The following is an 11645-nucleotide window of genomic DNA, read 5'->3' on the forward strand; positions in this document are numbered from 1 at the left end:
CACAGGTAAACTAATTACGGCATGCAGACCCTTTCTAACCACCAACAATTGCACTACCATAGCTAGAGCTTTAGTTTTGTCAAACTCGACTACTGCAATGTGCTCTATCTAAGAACTAGCTGACGAAATACTAACAAGCTACAAGTACTATAAAACAACGCTATCAGGGCTGCCATGAATATCCCCAGTGCCCAACACATTTTGGAAATCAGACACAGCCTCAACTAGCTAACGGTCAACCAAAGAATTGCCTTTTAATCACTCCCTCTCACGCACAAGTGCCTTGCGAACCGTGCACTGAGCTACCTGTCCTATCTATTTGCATGCAACATTTCTGACTGACCCGCTAGATCTGCTCAAGCTCACTGCCTCAAGATCCCAAGGTTAAAGCTACAGAAAGCAGGGGGAAGCAGCTTTCCTGTGCTCGCCGCCTAATTGTGGAATACATTACCCATCTCACTCAGATCTGAACCGTTCTATCTCTCCTTTAGAAACAAAGTCAAAATCTGGCTACTAACGCAAGTACATTAGCCCACCCACCGTGACGCTTCTGCCCATCATGTGGAATTTATTCTGTAATTTGTACATATATTTAACATAAATCTTCCCAATGCCTAATTCTCCTGTTCAATTGCCTATTGAAAATTCCTCTGTACTATGTAATGGATGCTTGATGTATATAGGCAAGCTTGTAATGTAATTATGTAACGCTGTAAACCTAAGATTTGGGCCTATATGCCTAAGGGCTTGGTGAGTTTTACAAATAAACAAAATACAAATAAATCAATATTATTGATTTATATTACAACAATAAATGTCAGTCTGTTTATGTCAAGTATGAGACTCAAATCAAATGCAGAAGAGCCCGATGAGCGTAAAACCAACAGTTACCTGTGGCTATAAACTATCACCTTGTGCCCTAGATGTAGCTCCCGATGAGTGGTCAGTGCTGGATACCTGGGCACTGCTTCTAATTCCTGATTATTCAATCCTATTTTCGATCCTTGTTTGTAATGAGCTCACAATACTTGAACAATTTAAGCAGAAAATTGGAGCAGCAGCCTTACAGAAACTCAATACCTCCAGATCTAGTCCTCTCCAGGCTGGACGACTGCAACAGCCTCTTCCTTAATCTTCATAAATCTTCCCTTAACCCCTACAACTAATCCAGAATACGACTGCAAGACTTGTTCTTGTCCTCAAGCCCAGGGGCTGCATCTCTCAAGGCCAAAAATATCACCACTGGTTACCGGGAGCTGCAAGGATCAGGTTCAAGACCCTCTGCATCATTCGCAAGGCTTTCTGGGGCCCAGAACCCCACTGTATCCAACTCTTTCCCTAAATACACCTCGCTTAGAGACCTTAGGCTATCTATCTGCACTTCTCTGCAGATCAGACGCTATTCCAAGCAGAGAGTGTGGGGTAGATCTCTTTCCTTGGCAGCAGCCTCCCTCGGTAATGGATTCCCTGCCCCTCTCAGGCTTCTCCCTGATCTCCTTAGGTTCCAGAGGATTCTGCAGATCTGACGCTATTCCAAGCAGAGAGTGTGGGGTAGATCTCTTTCCTTGGCAGCAGCCTCCCTCTGTAATGGATTCCCTGCCACTCTCAGGCTTCTCCCTGATCTCCTTAGGTTCTGGAGGATTCTGCAGATCAGACGCTATTCCAAGCAGAGAGTATGGGGTAGATCTTTCCTTGGCAGCAGCCTCCCTCGGTAATGGATTCCCTGCCCCTCGCAGGCTTCTCCCTGATCTGCTTAGGTTCTGGAGGATTCTGCAGATCAGACGCTATTCCAAGCAGAGAGTGTGGGGTAGATCTCTTTCCTTGGCAGCAGCCTCCCTCTGTAATGGATTCCCTGCCTCTTGCAGGCTTCTCCCTGATCTCCTTAGGTTCTGGAGGATTCTGCAGATCAGACGCTATTCCAAGCAGAGAGTGTGGGGTAGATCTCTTTCCTTGGCAGCAGCCTCCCTCTGTAATGGATTCCCTGCCCCTCTCAGGCTTCTCCCTGATCTCCTTAGGTTCCAGAGGATTCTGCAGATCAGACGCTATTCCAAGCAGAGAGTGTGGGGTAGATCTCTTTCCTTGGCAGCAGCCTCCCTCTGTAATGGATTCCCTGCCCCTCGCAGGCTTCTCCCTGATCTACAAAAGTTCTGGAAGCTTTTCATGCGCCACCTTTTCTCTTCTTCATCCCCCCATCTATCACATTGACTGGCTGCCTGTTTCCTTCTGAGCTCCACAAGGCACCATGCCCTCATTGCCCTGTATACCCCAGCACACTGTCTTCCTGTTCCTACCCCCCACAACCTGCACTTGCCCTTCTGTGCCCCTTTACCCTGACAAGCCTGGTGGGGTGTGAATACCTACTGACCCTGGTGCACCCCTGTCCTTGAGCTTAGCAAGTTTTCCTCACTCTAAACCTCCCCTGGCACTTGCCCACCTGGCCTCCCCTTAGCACTTTCCTAGCCCCATTGGCCCTCTTCTTCCCCTCCTCCTCGCCCCTTGCATTAGAATACCTCCTCCTGGCCAACACCTCACTTCCCCCCTAAGCATTTTCTCTTCTGCCCCAACCTATACCCCCCACCCAACTCCCTTCCCCCTCCAATTCTTGTTACTACCCTCCCACGATCCGAATGACACTAGGCCTAGTAGGACCGTTTTTGTTGTTTTCTTCCCTGACCCCCCTTTTTGTGTCGTACAAAGCCTTGAAACAACATTTGTTGTATAAGAGCTTTACAAAAGTTCAATACAATACAAAGCGGACCCCGCCTTATGGGCTTCCATCCTTCAGATCAAATATGACCTATTCTTAAGGATAGGGAATACGAACGAACAATGGGGAACATCCATAATAGTTCCCATATACAAAAAAGGAAAGCTGAGCGATCCCCATAACTATCGACCAATATCCTTAATTGATACCAGCGCCAAAATACTTGCGAGTTTAGTCGTCCATGAGCTTGATAAATTTATATCGCAGAATAACATCTTTTCTAAATCCCAGATTGGATTTAGGAAGGACATGGGGACTACTCTCAAAGCAACTTTGACGACACATATCTTAGCCGGTACCAAAAAGAAGGGAGCGAATCCCATATACATTGCGAGCATTGATATGTCTTCTGTGTTTGATACGGTGGTGAGGGAGCGGATGTGGAAACAAATTACATAAATTGGGATTCCAGCTGTATTCATATTTTGGATCATGAAGCTATACACGTTCACCACATACATGGTCCGAATCACCAGAGATGGAGCAACAACCGTGTCCATTAAACCATCTATTGGACTAAAGCAAGGCTGTAACCTTGCAGCGACTCTCTTTAATTTATATTTCTGTGACTTGGGTAATTTATGGATCGAGATGGGAATGTATCCTGTAAGAATAGGCAGTCTCAGATTACACTGGCTTGTATTCGCAGATGAACTAATCATCATGGAATCCACACCAGCAAGGTTGCAAGCTAAGCTGCATGTATTTGAGAAATATGCCTACGTCCTGAACCTAGCGCCAACTGTAGGTAAAACAAGCATTCTGCTCCTTCACGCAGGAAGGAAACTGAAATCATTTAAATGGAATTTAATTTTCTCTAAATACTGTCGATTCTCTCTAATTCCACTAAAAGATTTCCTAACAATGAAAGTTCAGGTGGTCTTAATTTACATATTAAATATGTGTCTGTTTGACTTAAGTCTATACCTGGATACGCTTCAGGGCCGGCTATTGAAAGGTGCCTTACATCTCTCATTATCGAAACCAAACTGCGTAATCCGGCATGAGCTGTGATGTATATCACTCTTATGTAGGTTTCTATGGCGCTCTTTATGCAATTATGCAAAAATACTAAATCCTCCTACCAATTGTTTTTATAAAGATCTGCAAGCTGTAAAGGAAGCGAAAACTGTGCAATCGGTTAATCTATACAAACAACGAATGCCAGATGTATTAGGTAGTGTATTAGCATCTCAAGAGGATGTGTCTTTCAGACCTGCTTTTGGAAGAAAAAAAACAGTTTGAAAACGATTGGATTGACATTCTTGACTAAGTGAAACACTACGCTACCTTTGCGGAATGTGCCCAATACACGCAGAAGAGACTGCCCTGCTGCCAGTATATCTGCATTTTCCCTGTATTTCCACAAGGTCCTATTACATCCGCTTGAAATGGAACCAGTTCCGAACTAAGGAACGGTGCCGTCCTTGGGCCGGTCTGTCCCCGAGCATGCAGCTTATGAACTCTAGATTTCCAGACTGTAATGAGCCTCATGTAGTTAAGACATCTAGTCCTAGAGCGCCCTCAGGACTGAGTGTATCAGGAAATCTGTGCAGACTCCACTGTATCTTTATGGGAAAAGTTGATGAATGGCAATCACAACCCATTAACCTTTGCACTGGGTCATCTTCTAAGGATTATAGAAAACGATCTTGAATTGTATGAATAACCGCTATGAAAAAGATTATGATGAACTGTGAATTTTAGATTTCTGGATGTTTTCTAAGAAAAATGAATGTGATTTTTATCTGGAGGCTTTCAAAGAAAAATTATTGTGCTTTTTAAAAGAATGTTGGTAATGTTTTAGCAGTATATTGTACATGTGAAATATGTAAATGCATTTTCGTTTTAATGTCTCTTTCATAAAGTTTTTTAAAGGTTTTTTTATTAACCAAATACAAATAATTTTTTTTAAAAAGATCAATAAATAATTAAAATAAATGTAGTCTAACCTCGCTGGAAAGTTGGAATCATAATGAGTGGCTGCAGATTGCAATAGACCAAAGGTTTATGTGCCACAGTGCAAGGCAACACTTAAATAACAGGCAAAGGAATGCGTGAACATTTAGGGGCGCCTGCATGAATGCAGCAATGAATGTGACTGCTGGGATAGATGTGCACAGAAGCTGGTAAGCCTTTAAAAAACACACTCATTCCCGGCATGCTGGACATTTAGTGATGTTCTTTTTTGAAACATATTTTTGCTTGTGGCACGTGTTGCCCTAGGTGCAGAGCCCACCCATCCTAGTGCAAAATCGCCCCTGTGGAACCCCGTGTGGAAGTAAGTATTTCCTCATGTGTGATATCTGAAATATTTTGTTGTTTTTCACTACACCAATTATTGTGCATTTTTGTGACATGTGTTCCCAGGAATGAAATTCACTCTGGCACGCAGTGAATGCTGGATGAAGGGTCCCATGGTTACTTGTGAATAACTTGTCTTTGAATCCACCGCACTAACAATTTGAAGGACAAAATGTGTTGAATTTACACAAAGAATTGATAAGATTTACCATATTGAAAGCTAACATAGGAATTTTAAGTTTCTATTACTGACATATGTCTTTAGAAGAGGTTGGTCGTCCATCACACAGGGGGAATGGAAACACAACAAATCATGTAAGGAAGGATTGCAATAATATTTATTCAAGTGAGGATGGCAAGTGTGCTGCATGCTATTTGATTAACGCTGAGACAGATGAATGTTCAATTTGACGTAAAGAATAGCAATCGTACGTGTTGATTGTAACTTAATTTGATAGTTCAAATAAACATGTACTGTGTTAATTCAATTATGAACTGGGAACTGAAATATATTTTTGCATTCTTGATTTTACACAGTTATTTTGTACCGCCCTGCACCTGCCATGGGTATAATTTACCACTCAACAGGTTCTTCAACCATAGTTTGAGAATAATCAGCAAAAAATTCATAATTTATAAACAAAATATGGGACGATCGCTGGACACCAATATGTCCTTTTGCGATTCCAGCCACAAGGAGCAATATGGCAGCCTATTGGTTCTGAAAACATGCAGATGTGAAAGTGTTGCATTCGTAATTGGAACCACTCATTTGTTTTCTGGAATGGAACGCCATGTGGACGAGTGAAAGTCACTGATTGAACAGAATAACTTCCTGTGATGAATGGAAAGGCTGGGATTAATCGATCGATTCATGGAAGCGGCAATAGAAGATTGTGACACATGCAATGTTCGCTAGCTATTACCTCAATTAGGAAAAAGTTACCAATGTTTCCGTGGACTTAATGACCTCTTTTCAGCATCATGTGAAAAATAAAAGTACATTGATACGATCCGACTATTCCTGTTTTCGTCAAAATAAACAGTTTTTAACATTTTTGTGAAAAGAAACAAATGTTTAGCGTCTGTTGTGGATGTGTATGTTTATGTTCCTGGTTCTGCGTTAGATAATGTTATGATGTTGGTGATGACAGGGTACATTTGCCTACACTGCCTACATGTCCTTCTTATTCTCCTCACACTCTTGGAGTCAAGAAGAGTTATGTATAGATGGACCAGTATTGCACTGGGAAGCATGTGAATATGGGGAGGCAAAGGTTGGAGGAGAGGAAGAGGAACCTGGAGAGGGAGGTCAGGTCTTTAGTGGAAGGGTATGTGATGAATACCAGGGATCCCTCACTGAACCTCTGCCTAAAGTCTCCTCCCCGGTGGCCAGGGAAAAACAGAGGCTTCTTGATCCTGACCCTGGGGTGGTGCTCTGCGGGAGGATCACCTGAGAGGAGAAAAGACTCAGGGAGGTGAGAGGAACCCAGGGGATGAGACACAGGATTGGCCTTCTTTTGAAGGAGACATGTTTCCACTTCCACAATATATAATGGCCTTTTGCCACCATAACCCTTCTGTTGCACGGGTTAACCATCTTAGTGTGGGTGGAATTAGTCAGACCGCTGTATGAATATAACAGATAGACATCTTTCTCAAATTCACGGAACTCAGACAATTGATAATTCCCCTGACTCCCAAAAGTGTCATGGAAGGATGATTGTGACTGTTAAGAGCATTTCACTTAAACAACTATATTCCTCTTTACCAACCATTCTGAAGACTGATTCGCATAATATTCCCTTAGTAAAGGTTATTATAAAGAGAGATTAAAATCTAAGCGGGAAACCAGTTAAGAAAACTAATCTTGTTATCCTGGACTTCAAGTCCCATAACTCCCCCAGTACTGGGACGAGGAAGAGGGATGCAAAGGAACAAAGCTGTAGCAGTCAGCTAATTTACCTTAATGACCCACACTTGAGGGAGACTGAGAGGCTTCAATGGCCCCAACAGGTGCAGGCTGTAGAGAAGCTAGAGAAGCAGAAACAGAAAAAGCAGTGTATAATGTGTGGGCCGTTGCAGCTTCAGTTGGGGCTCAAGGAGCGAGAAGACGCCGGATCCACTGAGGGTCCTGAGAGGGTCTGTACCTCTCAGTATCCCCATGTACAACATGAAGTGCAAAAGAAGTACGCTTCACCCCAGAAAGCATATTGTGCAGAGTTTGCACAGCGGCAGCAGGCATCGCAGAGAATACAAAGAGGTCTCAGGTCTAAAAGAGGTTAGAGGTTCATATGGCAGTGACAAGGGGGACTAAAATTATCTGTTTGTCAGGTTGAAAAAAGCCAATACTACTGGAGGTCAGCAAACATTGAGTGGAAGCAGTTTATCCGGTGAGTCCACCACTTGCAAGTAGCTTAGGAACACTCAGATGCTGATCGCGTGTGCCGAGCTGGCCGAGTAATTTGTGTATGAATGAAAGCGGTATTACTATTGAATATTGAACGAGCAGAAAACAACAAAAGTGGTGTTCAGTGAAAAAAGTAACTGTGATATTCATTTTGTGAACTTGTGAGTTTATGGAAGTCACAACAACCCAGCAGGGGAACTACCCAGAGAACTTAAGTGTGCAAGCAATTCCCAAGCCAAAAGAAAGTAAAACCTGGGCAATTTAAAAAACAACAAATATTGCCAAAGCCAGAGGGAAATGTTAAGAATCCCAAAAGATGAAAAATTCACTGTTTATGTTTTGGGGAAATTATACCTGATTTAAACTCACAGGCAGAGGCAGGAAAATACTTTATCCTGACCACCATTTTGTTATCAATGCAAAAGGGAAAGAAAGGTGGCAAACAGGCAGCCCTTCAGGAATGAGCTATCTAGAGTCGTTGCAGGCGATGCCACCGCCGCTCCAACACCTACATCCTGCGTCGCCCCCACCCTTTACAACATCTACCCTAAACCCCTTATTAACCACCTGGACTCTCTTGGCATTACCTACACAAACTATTCAGATGATACTCAGATTATGACCCCCCTCTCTGGTGACCACACGCTTGACAGCCATAAAGTTAACACGATTTATGAAAAAGTTCAAACCTGGAGGGCTGCCCACTCCTTATGGCTGGATGAGGGAAAACAGAGCTCCTCTTTGTGGGCACCTCTGTCTGGCTCCACAAACTGGCCCCTGCATACAAATCCTTCACCATCGATGGGCATGCCATCCCAGTTGCCTGTCGTCAAAACGTGGGGGGTCTACTTGGATGCCACCCTTAATATGTCAAGACAAGTCAACCACATTGCTTCCACCTCTGCTTATGCCACCAAGCTCCTCCACATAAGCAAACCCTTTCTCTCTATGGACAATCGCATCAGAGTCACTCGAGCCCGTATTGGGTCAAAACATGACTACTGCAACGCCCTCCTTTGTGAAACTGTTTTTTTCCATTTCACATTTCCTGGACTTATTCAAGCCCAGGAATTTCTGCTTAGGACCGTAAATACATGCTTTTACACTTTACATGCTGTATATTCCTGTATATTTTGTGTATATTCCTTTATATTTTGTTGTATATTATTCTTGTGGCTCTATTCTCGCTATTTTTGCCTTGTGATCTTGTAACAAAGTTTTGAGCTGTCTTATAAAATGCGCCCGGTTACCCTTGGGTCGGGTGCGCAATATAAGTAATAAAAACAAACAAACAAACACACAAACGGCTGCCTGTCAAACGATGCACCTGCCTACTTTGCCCAGATGCTGAAAAGGTATTCACCGCCCAGACCACTACGCTTTTCAACCAAGCACCTCCTTTCCTTACCCAAGGTTCCCCAGAAGAAAGCAGGGGGATCCAGCTTCCCGACCTGTGCAGCCACTCTTTGGCACAATCTACCCATCTCCTTGTGAGCCAACACTTCCCACCTCTCATTCGGAAGGAACCTCAAGACTCACCTGTTTTGCTAATCTATTTTTTATCCTCCCTCACTGACTTCTCCATTACTCTACCTGACGCTCTTTACCTGTAACTAGCGCCTAGATGCGTGCAGGCTTTGTGCGCAGCTATGAACATAAAAATAAATAAATGAATGAGCATTGTTTGTAGAACAGTGCTAATGTGGATCAATCTGAATGTTCGATTCACGGAAAGCTGCTAATATTTTGATACCAAACACGACTATTAAAGTTCTCATTTGGAAGTTACCATTGAAACGCTTTTCTTTTCTTGGTTTTGAAGAAGTGGAGGGGCAGGCGAGTATACCCGTAGGGCAAGAAGTGATTGCCCAGAAGAGATCTGGTGAAAGAAAAAACCTGGTAGTAGAAGGTGCAAGTGCTGAAGAGTGGTACTAATAGAAAACAACATATTGAGTCGTGACATTTGGACAAGACTTGTGAAAACTGGTTGAAGAAAAGTTACAATTCTTTCTGCACGTGGGCAGCAGACAGTCAGGCAGCAGCAGATTTCAGGTGGGAGCATGCTCGGGGCTCTGGGGGGCAGTAATTCGGCCTTCTGGGCAGGAGCGTGGTCTTCCGTGTGTTTTCGCATGGCCAGCTTGATATGGAGTGATTTGGCACGTGAAAAAATTGCACGTCAGCGTGTAATTGGAGGAAAGGCCCTTAGCGCGTAAGCGCGTCAGCACACGTACGCATTTTCATTGGACCAAAGGCCCTTAGCGCGTAAGCACTTCTCTGACGTTACGCGCGTGGGCGTTTCCCTCGTGACGTGGGCATAGTGGTTCAGCGCGCATGAAAAAACTGCATGTCCGCGTGTGAATGTGTGTAATCTGAGGAAAGGGACTACGCGCGTGACGTGATGCACGCGGGCGTTTCCCTCAGCACTGGTTAAAGGTGAGCGGGGCCAGCAGTTCGCCGTACGTGCCTTTCGTGGAAACCGACGCATGTAGCTGCTTCGTGTTGTTTCGCGCGCCATCACATCTTCATAGCGATCGAGGACGTATCTCTTCTTTTGGCGGGGGTATTGGATACGTGTGTTTTTCATTATCATGCTAGTCAGACGGTGAGTCGCGCACGCTATTTTTCCCACTGCGGTGCCCCTGTGTATCGCACCCGTTTTCGAGGTCATAATAGCCTGCGTGTCCCACGCGTATGTGTTTTTTGTGTTACTGGGTGCTACCACGTACTGCGGGAGGTTGATTCCACACACGTAGGCTGCAGAGTTGCGTGCATGGTTTTACTGCAGTTTTGGGGTGCCTGAGCGTAGCGTGACCCGTCACTACATCCCCGGGGTTACATACAGCCTTGCAGGTGCAGGGGGGCTGTTAACATCTTGCATCCCACCCCCTTGACCCCAATTGTCCAGGTCAATCGTGGTGTACACCTCCCATTTGCACTACTCCATCTGTGCCGGCACTACTCCATCTGTGCCATTGTTGGGAGGCCACCAAAGGTGAGGGGCGCCTCAGCTGGGCGTACTCCTCATGGTGGGCGTGGTCAGGGACGTGGCCGGGGTGACCAGGGAGACGTGGGACTCCAGGGTGTCCAGGGTGGCCGCAGAGGGGGAAGAGGCAGGGGTGCACCACTTGAGCACGATATTGTGCCATGTGTCGGTGCAGTCATGCCTCCACCCCCTGTGGTTCCGGGAGATGCAGCTTCTGCATCTGTCACTGGCACCCGTGTGACCCGGCAGTCCGTTTCATCGACTGCCATGAGCCCAAGGTTAGTGGTAGCTGCAGGTGCAGCTGTGGACACCACCACCCAGGCTCAGGGTCTGCCAGCGCAGGCTGCGTTGGCGATTGAAGAGCCCTTGGAAGATTTCCAACAGGACCGGAGGGAAACCGTAGGGGCACGCAGGGCTGCCCTGACCAAGACACGTGTCCCTGGGGCAGTAATGTCATCTGCTGCCCCGAAAAGCCGGGTGTTGGCAAGTGCAGGGGCAGATGCAGCCAACAACACTCCGGTTGTGAGTCTGCCAACCAGGACAGTTGCGGTCAATGACCCTGCCACAGAGGATGTTGATACGCAGGGTCCATTAGAGGGCACCCAGCTGCCACTGACACAAGTCAAACCTTTGGTCGTCCCTCCACCTGCCACTCCCTTGGCTCAATCCACCGGTCCCACTGGCCATACTGATCAGGGTGGCATCAGCCAGCCAGGGTCTGCGACACAATCCAAGAGGAGGAAGGTTGAACCTGCAGCACAGGCTGGGACCCCACACACAGCCACGACCTCCTGCACGTCGAGGAAGAAGCCTTTCTGCAACCAGGAACTGGACTTCCTCGTGGGCTACGTGCGGAAACACAGCCGTGACATGCTAGTGGGTGCTAATTGTCAGACTACAGCTGCCCACCGTGATACCCACTGGAAGCAAGTTGCGGAACATGTGAGTGCATTCGGCCATGAGGTTCGCACGGCGCAAGAGTGCAAAAAGTGTTGGAATGACGTCAAATGCAGCGCTAAGGCTAAGCGTGCCTCAAATTACAACTTGACTCTGGTGACTGGCGGTGGGCCTGCACCGGAGGAGGAAGACCTCACTCCGCATGAGTCACTCGTTGCGGAGTTCATACCATCTGAATCGGTCGAAGGAGTGGGAGAGATGCCGGACTTTGATGCCCAGTCCAG

This window comes from Ambystoma mexicanum, chromosome 11 (assembly GCF_040938575.1).
Source record: "Ambystoma mexicanum isolate Mex_15411 chromosome 11, UKY_AmexF1_1, whole genome shotgun sequence".
Lineage (NCBI taxonomy): Eukaryota > Metazoa > Chordata > Amphibia > Caudata > Ambystomatidae > Ambystoma > Ambystoma mexicanum.